The sequence below is a fragment of the Pseudorca crassidens genome, chromosome 7 (assembly GCF_039906515.1).
Source record: "Pseudorca crassidens isolate mPseCra1 chromosome 7, mPseCra1.hap1, whole genome shotgun sequence".
Lineage (NCBI taxonomy): Eukaryota > Metazoa > Chordata > Mammalia > Artiodactyla > Delphinidae > Pseudorca > Pseudorca crassidens.
In genome coordinates this window covers 95,002,292-95,012,252 of record NC_090302.1, presented here as the reverse complement: position 1 = coordinate 95,012,252, position 9,961 = coordinate 95,002,292, and positions in this window count along the sequence as shown.

The following is a 9,961-nucleotide window of genomic DNA, read 5'->3' as shown; positions in this document are numbered from 1 at the left end:
TCCACCCCACCCCCCCAGAAGTGCAGGCCAAAAGCCTGTTTAGCTACTTTTTGCTTATTCGCCACCCTCAAGAAATTTTAATACCATTGATATACTATATATCTGCTTATGTGTTGTATACATTTGTGTTTCACACAGAAAAAAATAAGCATGAATCTTACTCATTTTATTGATTGAAGGTTAAAAATTACTAAATATAAATTTTAAGTTAACATTTAAAATAAAAATTAAAAGCTATAACTTAAAAAATTATTTATTTTTTAATTAAAGTACAGTCGATTTACAATACTGTGTTAGTTTCAGGTGCACAGCAAAGTGAATTCAGTTATATACATATATATTTTTTCAAATTATTTTCCATTATAGGTTATTATAAGATATTGATACATTAAATCCTTTTTGAAAAGCTGTAGCATTTAACTTAACTTGATTGTCAGAATAACTTAATGTAATTTACTGATTTATATAAATCACAATGTAACATATTAGTTATATATAAATCCATAAAATAGCAATGTCGTACACATTTTAAAAATCATTCAAAACTGTTATTTTCCCAGCAAAAGTGAAATAATTCAAAATTTAAATTAATTTCTTAAAAATGTAGTGAAATGGGGCTTCCCTGGTGACACAGTGGTTGAGATCTGCCTGCTAATGCAGGGGACACGGGTTCGAGCCCTGGTCTGGAAGGATCCCACATGCCGCAGAGCAACTAGGACCGTGAGCCACAACTACTGAGCCTGTGCGTCTGGAACCTGTGCTCCGCAACAAGAGGGGCCGCAATAGTGAGAGGCCCGTGCACCGCGATGAAGAGTGGCCCCCGCTTGCCGCAACTAGAGAAAGCCCTCGCACAGAAACGAAGATCCAACACAGCAAAAATAAATAAATTAATTAATAAACTCCTACTCCCAACATCTTCTTTAAAAAAAAAAAAAAGTAGTGAAATGAACTTTTAACTCTTGTTTGATATGAGGATAACTTTAAACTATCATTCAGACATTACTAATATTTTTTTCTTTTCACCACTTGACATAATTAATGGTGGACTGAATAATATTTTTAGAATAAAATTATAAAATGTAAACAGTTTTGTTTAATTCTCAATACGCTCAAAGCCAAAGTGACATATAAGATCACTGAGACCAAACAAAGAAGGTCCACAAATCAGCCAATGAGCACATGCTGCCTCTCACACCATGTGACTCTGATATGGAACAATTGATGGAGAGAAAGTCTTACACTCATAGACATCTATTTGCCACAGATTTGTAACCTGACTTTGCATATGTTTTAGATCAATGCCATTAACTTAATGTCAACACTGTTTATGTGTTATCCAGAAAATGCAATGAGAGAAATGAAATATTAAGGGATAAGATTTTGCTAGGTAAACCTGACTTTGAAGAACCACAATTCATTGTAATATCTAAGAATTTTTCCCTCAAGAACCCAAGTTGTCACTCATTTGGGAGTGATATTACCTCTATAGGAAATGCATGCTGTAGTCATATCTGCATTATAAAACTAAAGTATTTGAGTTGCTTCTTATATTTATCAGAAATGATCACTCTTCTTTGGGTCAAAAGAAAGATTTCTTGAATGTTTTATATTTTTCCTATCTCAAAAAACAAAACAAATAAAATACTGATTTGGTCTGTTTATTTAAAAAAACTGATCTTTGTTGCATCTCCATTTGAATTATAATTTATTGATTAAAAAATATATCTTCAACTTTATTTTGGAGTTACCACCTGTTCCCTTGGAATCTTGGACCATCGCATTGAACCATTCCACCCTGAACTATTCAACTGAGTTATCTCTTAGGATCCAAACCCTCAGCCTTCCAACCATAAGTTCACTTATTCTCTTAACCCTTTTGTTTGAAGGTCTTGGGCAACCACATTTTCTGTCTAGCTTGCATGCTATAGTTAAACACTTCACCTGTCTCCAGAATCCTTAACACTCTCAGTACCTTGTTTCCATAGCTCTCAACTCCGCAAATCCTAACTTGATACCAGTGCTGTCATCTGTTGCCTCATAGCAACTGAACCCTGAAAAAAAATTTACAATTCTACTGATGGATGCTACTCTTAATTTGGGATTTCTATACTTGGTTGGGGCCTCAAACCAGTATTCAATCCTTTTACTTGTGAATCAAGTTAAAACGTCGTATTATAAAAACAACCCATTATAAATGGACACACGTATGAACTTATTTGATCTTGACTACAATCTATGAGATAGACACTATTTTGTTTGTATTTTACCAATACAAAGAGTGGGACACAGACAGGTTAGGTGATTTACCCAAAGTCACACAGCAAGTAAATGCCTGAGCAAGATTAGAATGAAGGCTTTCTGATCGTAAAGTCTGTGCACTTAACTGCACTGTGTATTTAGGTACTATTTGCTAATCTTTTAAGTAATTAGACCAACCTATGCTGCAATTTATTTCTCAGAGGGTTTATGGTCATCCATTGCTTAGAAGGCTGGGAAAGATTACAAGGAGAATTAGGGCTTTTGAATTCTGCTGATTTTGACCCCTATCTTCTTTTTTCTTACAAAAAACCCCACATTTTTTGGCTTTTGAAACCTTACATTTTTACAGAACCCAGATTTTGTATAGGAGTTTTGGAAAAATGAAAACAATGAAAGGCTGTGAAAAGAAATTCAGCCCAGGCATTCCATCTTCGTAAGATGAGAAAGTGGCCTCGGATGTATTCTTTCCCATTAGGAGATTAAAATAGTGAATAGAGGGTTCTGGCCAGCACATGAATCCCTTGTTAGAGCACAGGGAGACCCTTTCTTTGCCTGTTTCTTAGGATTCTTTGGTTCCTGATTAAAAGAAATTGCATCCCCACTAACACTATAAAGTATTGTTTAGGTTTTGTTTTTCAAATAATGAATTGCCGGCTTCTAGGCTTCCAAGAGAGTGGCTGTTAGTTTGATAAATTGCCTTATAGGTTGCCAAATATAAAGAAATAGTGCTTGACTAAACTGTGAACAGATTTTCACCATTATTCAAAAAGAGTATATTGAGTAAAGAGAAGTAGCTAGTGGAAAATTCAAGTTTCCCTGCTGTCAATCGACACCAGATTGAAGGTCTGGTCCCTATACTGAACACGGATCAAAGGACAGTTTCGTTTGAGAAAGTTATCACATGACAGAAAGTCATCACGTGATAGAAAGTCAAATAAGTTTCCAACTGCCTTCAATTATTATTAAAAATATACTTCAGGGTAAATACTTTAGCCATCAGTGGCTGCTCAGGTGTGAGACCTGCAAATTTAGGAGAGTTTGACTGAATGATCAGTGATTCAAAGAAACTCTTATACAACTAGATTAATAGACTTTTTCCTACTTTACAACTTTCCTTCCACCCTCCAGATGAGTCCATAACTTTGCTTCATGTACATTTTATTCATATATAGATATATATAGTTTTTTAAAATGTGAGCACATACATACATGTTGTAAACATGTATACATTGTCTAAAGCCAGACCGAAAGGCAGGAAAAATATAGCTTATAATAAAACAGGAGAAGGAAAAAATTCAACACAATTTTTCTATGATTTAGACAATAATAAGTTATTGCGGATTCCCTGCTTCCTCTCCTTTACTGTTATTACTATTGCTCCTTCCTGTGGGTATTTCTCAAGCTTTTCCTGGGCTGCCAATATCCTCATGACTACCATCCCCTCTTCCTTAAGAAAAGGAATAAGCCTGCTTGGGTAGTTCCTCTCTGTGGAATGGCCACACATGATTACTGAACACTTGGAATGTGTCTAGTTCCACATGTGGGACTGATAATGTATGTGTATATGTAATTACATTTCATATAAATACATTCAATACATATTTTATTTCATACAAACATGTATATTTCATATGAATATGTTCATCAATATGTGTATGTATATGGACATTTCATTGGATATATTGGAATAAATGAAATAAATTGTTAAATTTAATTTTACCTGATTCCTTTCACTTTAAAAAAAAAATGGAGTCACCAGGACATTTTAAATTACACATGTGGCTCCCATTATATTTCTTTGGACAGCACTGCTTTAGAAGATGTGACTACTTCTTTACTTTTGGGGTCTTCTGATGAAACCCACTTGGCTACTAGGAGACATTGCTGGGCTGGCCTCCAGTGGAGCATCCTTACTTGTACTTGATTTTAAAGTGTTTATCATATTCAACCTTTTATTATAATTACATTTCTTTCCATTTTATTTTTTATGAAAGTATAGTTGGTTCCCGATGTTTTCTTAGTTTCAGATGTAGAGCAAAGTGATTCAGCTATCCATATATATATGGATATGTATTTTATCTTTTTTTGATTCTTGTCCCTTATAGGTTATTACAAAATATTGAGTACAGTTCCCAGTGCTATACAGTAGGTCCTTGTTGGTTATCTATTTTATATATAGTAATGTGTATATGTTAATCCCAATCTCCTAATGTATCCCACCCTTTCCCCTTTGGTAACCATAAGTTTGTTTTCTATGTCTGTGGTTCTATTTCTGTTTTGTAAATAAGTTCATTGGTATCATTTTTTTTAGATTTCACGTATAAGCAATATCATATGATATTTGTCTTTCTCTGTTTGGCTTACTTAGTATGATCATCTCTACATCTATCCACCTCACTACAAATAACTCAATTTCTTTTTATGGCTTCTTTTATGGCGGAGTAATATTCCACTGTATATATGTGCCACATCTTCTTTATCCATTCATTTGTTGATGGACATTTAGGTTGCTTCCATGTGTTGCCTATTGTAAAATAGTGCTGCAATGAACACTGGGGTGCATATATATTTTCTACTTATGGTTTTCTTCAGATATACGTCCAGGAGTGAGATCCCTGGATCATATCATAGTTTTCTTTTTAGTTTTTTAAGGAACATCCATACCATCTCCATAGTGGCTGTACCAATTTACATTCCCACCAACAGTGTAGGAGAATTCCTTTTTCTCCATACCCTTCCAGCTTTTATTATTTGTAGACTTTTTGATGATTGCCTTTCTGACCCATGTGAGGTGGTACCTCACTGTACTTTTGCATTTCTCCCTTTCTATTTTATATCGGTGTATCTTTTTTGTGTCATTATGAGTTTATTATCTCATCAATTTAACTTGTTACCATTTATTATTATTATTACCATTACTATTACTATTACTGTTTTGATGCTCACTCAAATTGTCAGAATTTGGCTGTGTACTCTCAGCTTTACCAGTAACAGACTTAAAGGGTAGAAGCTCCATCTTTTCTGGAAACATCAGGACTTTTCACTGTCATGAATTCTGGAGTAAAACACCCATTAAGAAGTTCTGATTTCTTTCAGGGGAGAAGAGGATTAGAGATGAAAACCTGAGTTCACAAGACTTGGAAAGTTGGGTGAAGTGCTGTGGTTGCTGCAGCTGCTGTATTGGATTGTTTTTTGTGTCACTGAATTGGAAAAAGAATTCTTTTTAACATTTTTAGCACACATGGGTTTTATAATCCTAGGTACTATGTTTTATTTGTCAGAGAGTAAATGTCTTCATCTGCGAAAAAGACTCTCGCCTCTGCTGATACATATGATGGTGTTGCTCCCCTCTGACATTTCTGTTTAAGAACAGAGGGAAAATAGGAGGCACAGAGTTCAGGACACACACACAGGCACACTCACACACTCTCACACACATCACATTCATACACATATGCTCTTGCTCACACACTCATGTGTTCACACACATGCTGATATGTACACACTCACATATACTCACATTCACACGTGACCATGCTCACACACACACACTTACTCACACTCACATACCATGCGCCCTTGGCTACATTGCTTTTAAATAGCAGAATTTTGGTCTTTCAAAAACTGTAGGACAATGAGATATCATCTCACACCAGTCAGAATTGTCATCCTCAAAAAATCTACAAAAAAGAAATGCTGGAGAGGGTGTGGAGAAAAGAGAACCCTCTTGCACTGTTGGTGGGAATGTAAATTGATACAGCCACTATAGAGAACAGTATGGAGGTTCCTTAAAAAACTAAAAATAGAACTACCATATGACTCAGCAATCCCACTACTGGGCATATACCCTGAGAAAACCATAATTCAAAAAGAGTCATGTACCACAATGTTATTGCAGCTCTATTTACAATAGCCAGGACATGGAAGCAACCTGTGTCCATCGACAGATGAATGGATGAAGAAGGTGTGGCACATATATACAATGGAATATTACTTAGCCATAAAAAGAAACAAAATTGAGTTATTTGTAGTGAGGTGGGTGGACCTAGAGTCTGTCATACAGAGTGAAGTAAGTCAGAAAGAGCAAAACAAATACCATACGCCAACACATATACATGGAATCTAAAAAAAAAAAAAAAGTGGTCATGAAGAACCTAGGGGCAAGACAGAAATAAAGACACAGACCTACTAGAGGATGGACTTGAGAGCACAGGGAGGGGGAAGAGTAAGCTGGGACAAAGTGAGAGAGTGGCATGGAAATATATACACTACCAAATGTAAAATAGATAGCAGTGGGAAGCAGCCGCATAGCACAGGGAGATCAGCTCGGTGCTCTGTGACCACCTAGAGGGGTGGGATAGGGAGAGTGGGAGGGAGGGAGACGTAAGAGGGAAGAGATATGGAGATATATGTATAAGTATAGCTGATTTACTTTGTTATAAAGCAGAAACTAACACACAATCGTAAAGCAATTATACTCCAATAAAGATGTTAAAAAATAAATAAATAAATCTGTAGGAGAGCCTCAGCAATTTGAATTCATATTAAATTTCAGATTCAGTGGATAAAGTTTTCACAAGTCAGGTAGTTGCTTCTGACTACAGAGTGTTAGTCATAGGAGTAGGTTTTATCATTTGTTCAGTTGTGATTAGAAGTGCTTCCTAGAATGTGTCTATTTTACCACAAATTTACCACAAATCACCTCCTGTCACACAGATTACAGAAAACATCCAGGTTTTTGTCTGAGGTTTGGAAAATGTGTCTCATCGTGGATGACAAAATGACGTTTGTATTTTATAAAGGCATCTTTTCTCCATTTCTATCATACTGAATTCTTGAATCTGTATAACATTGTAGAACTTTTATTCTTTATCTCTAATTTTCTTGTCTATCCTCAGAGACAAATGTTAGTTACCCTCTCCATTTTGTAAGTGAGAAAGCTAGGATCAGGTAGGTTAAGGATTTGCCCAAGCTTGTGTAAAGAAGAGTGCAGAACACACTAATTTCATGTTCTTTGGCATTTTTCATCATCCTTATCTTTTTTGGAAAACCAATGGCACCTACCTGAACCTACCAACTCATGACTTTTTCATACCTGTGGAGCTTTAATCCTAGTAAATTACTCCTTTAGACAACTGAGAGACTCATTTCCAAGTGATTCACATCACATATTTTGTAAAGGAAAGTGTTTCTGGACATTCTCGGCCCAGAAAAGATGACTAAAACAAATTTTAAGCCATTCACTGAGGCTAGTTGATTAGCTTGCCTTATAGTGAAATATCAAATATTTTGGAACTCAAAATGTTACCTAAATGTCTGGGGAAGGAAGTTCCATTGATTTGTAGAAGATGGTTCGAAGGATCTTCCCAGAGCAAGTGTGCTTTTGGATGGGTTTCAATTTGTTTTCAAAATTGTCAATTTTGCACAAAATGTACAACATTCAGTTCTGTAAAGTTTTCAAAATTCTCCCTTATATTTTGCTATTATTATTTCATTTGTTAAGCTCATGATTTTCTTTTCTAAAAGTAGACATTCCTGTTGTGTTTATTTGCATTCAAAGATATTAATAAAGAATATGAGACAGTATGGAAATGAAAACAACACAGATTTGGATTTATCAATTTATTACTTCATTTAACAAATATTTATTGGGTCCCTGCTGTGGGCCAGGTACTATTTTAGATGTGGTCGCTTCAGCCAGCAATTAGTAAAGAAGACAGAAATTCCTGTCTTTATCCAGTTCCCATTCTGAAGAGGGGAAGCAGACAATAAACTAGATAAATAAGTAAAATATGTAATAGGTGAGATGTGGAGAACTAAAGCAGATAAGAGGGGTGAGGCACACTGAGAAAGAGTTTGCGATTGTAAATAGCTGGTCAGAGAAGGGCCTTATTGAGAATATGAAGCTTGAACAATGACTTGAGTTGTTGCAAGAGTGGGCTGTGCAGTTATGTGGTAAAAGAGCTTTTCAGACACAGGGAACAGCAAATGAAAACACTGGAGGTGAGAAGCTGACTTTTGTGTTCAAGCATCAGCAAAGAAACCAGTGTTGTTGCAGTAGAGTGAGCAAGAAGAAGAAAAAGTAAGGCAGGTTGTGGGGGCCAAATCATGTGGAGCCTTGCGAAGTCATTGTGAGGTTCTTTGTTTGAGATGGGAAGACAATGGCTGGGTTTAAGGAGAAAAGTGACTGTTGGAAACTGTGAAAGGTCTGAGCTTTTACTCTGCTTACAAGTTAACAAGTCACCCTGCCACAGTGTTATCTGCATGTGCCGACTGAGTCACAGAACTTTATTACTTACAGCAGTCAGTAGCTGTAGAAGAAGCATCTTGTGCTGGTCCCCATACCCAAAGCTCGGCAAGGCAAGAGGATGAGGGCTCTTTGTTACATGAATGGGCAGTAGGGTGCAACACAAAACTAGGCAATTATGAGCTTTTATAGGGTTGCTATATACCCTGTTTTGCCTTTCTTGCTGTCTGAAGGGAGAGACCATTCATTACCCTGAAATGTAAGCAGATGTCTTTCGGGAGGGAGTAGTAGGACTTTATTTTTATTACATCTCTGAGATGGTAGGTTTCTTAAGTTTTTTTTTAAGTTTTTTTGATGCGGACAATTTTTAAAGTCTTTATTGAATTTGTTACAATATTGCTTCTGTTTTATGTTTTAGTTTTTTGGCCATGAGGTATGTGGGATCTTAGCTCCCCAACCAGGGATTGATCCCACACCCCCTGCACTGGAAGGCAATGTCTTAACCACTGGACTGCCAGGGAAATCCCTGAGATGGTAGGTTTCTACATGCTTCTGGAGGAAACTCCAGGGCCCAATATTGTTTGTTTTTCAAGTGTGTCCTTTGCTCAGACGGCCCAAATTTTGCAGAAACACAGGAAACACTGAGAATTGCCTCCCAATAGTGACATGACATAACTTAAATTTTTACCTTCTGATTGTATGGGCTTTTTACCTGGCTATGCTGACGTATGGTTCACAAATAAAAATTGTATATATTTAAGATACACAAAGTGATGTTTTGATATACATAGACATTGTGAAATGATTACCACAATCAAGCTAATTAACACATCCATCACCACACATGATTACATTTTTTCGTGTATGGGATCAACTCCCTCAACACACTTCAAGCATATAATATGTTATTACTAATCATCATGAAATAAATTAGAGCTCCAGGACTTATTTATCTTATAAATGCAAGATTTTACCTTTTGACCAACATCTCCCTTCTCCGCTCCCCTACCCCAGGCCCTGGTATCCACCAGTCTACTCTCTGTTTCTACAAGTTTAACATTCTTTGATTTGATGTATGAATGGAATTATGCAGTGTTTGTCTTTCTGTTCCTGAGTTATTTCACTTAGCCTAGTGTCCTCTAGATGCATCCATGCTATGACAAATGGCAAGATCTCATTCTTTTTAAGACAATAATATTTCATTGTATGTATATACCATAGATTCTTTATCCTTTCATCCATCAATGGACATTTGTTTCCATGTCTTGGTTACTGTGAATAATGCTGCAATGAACATTAGAGTATATATTATCTCTTCAAGATTATCATTTCATTTCCTATAGAGATATATACCCATAAACTGGATTCCTGGATCATATGGTAGTTCTATTTTTAATTTTTTTAGGAAACTCCATTTTGTTTTCCATGATGGTTGCACCATTTTATAGTCCCACT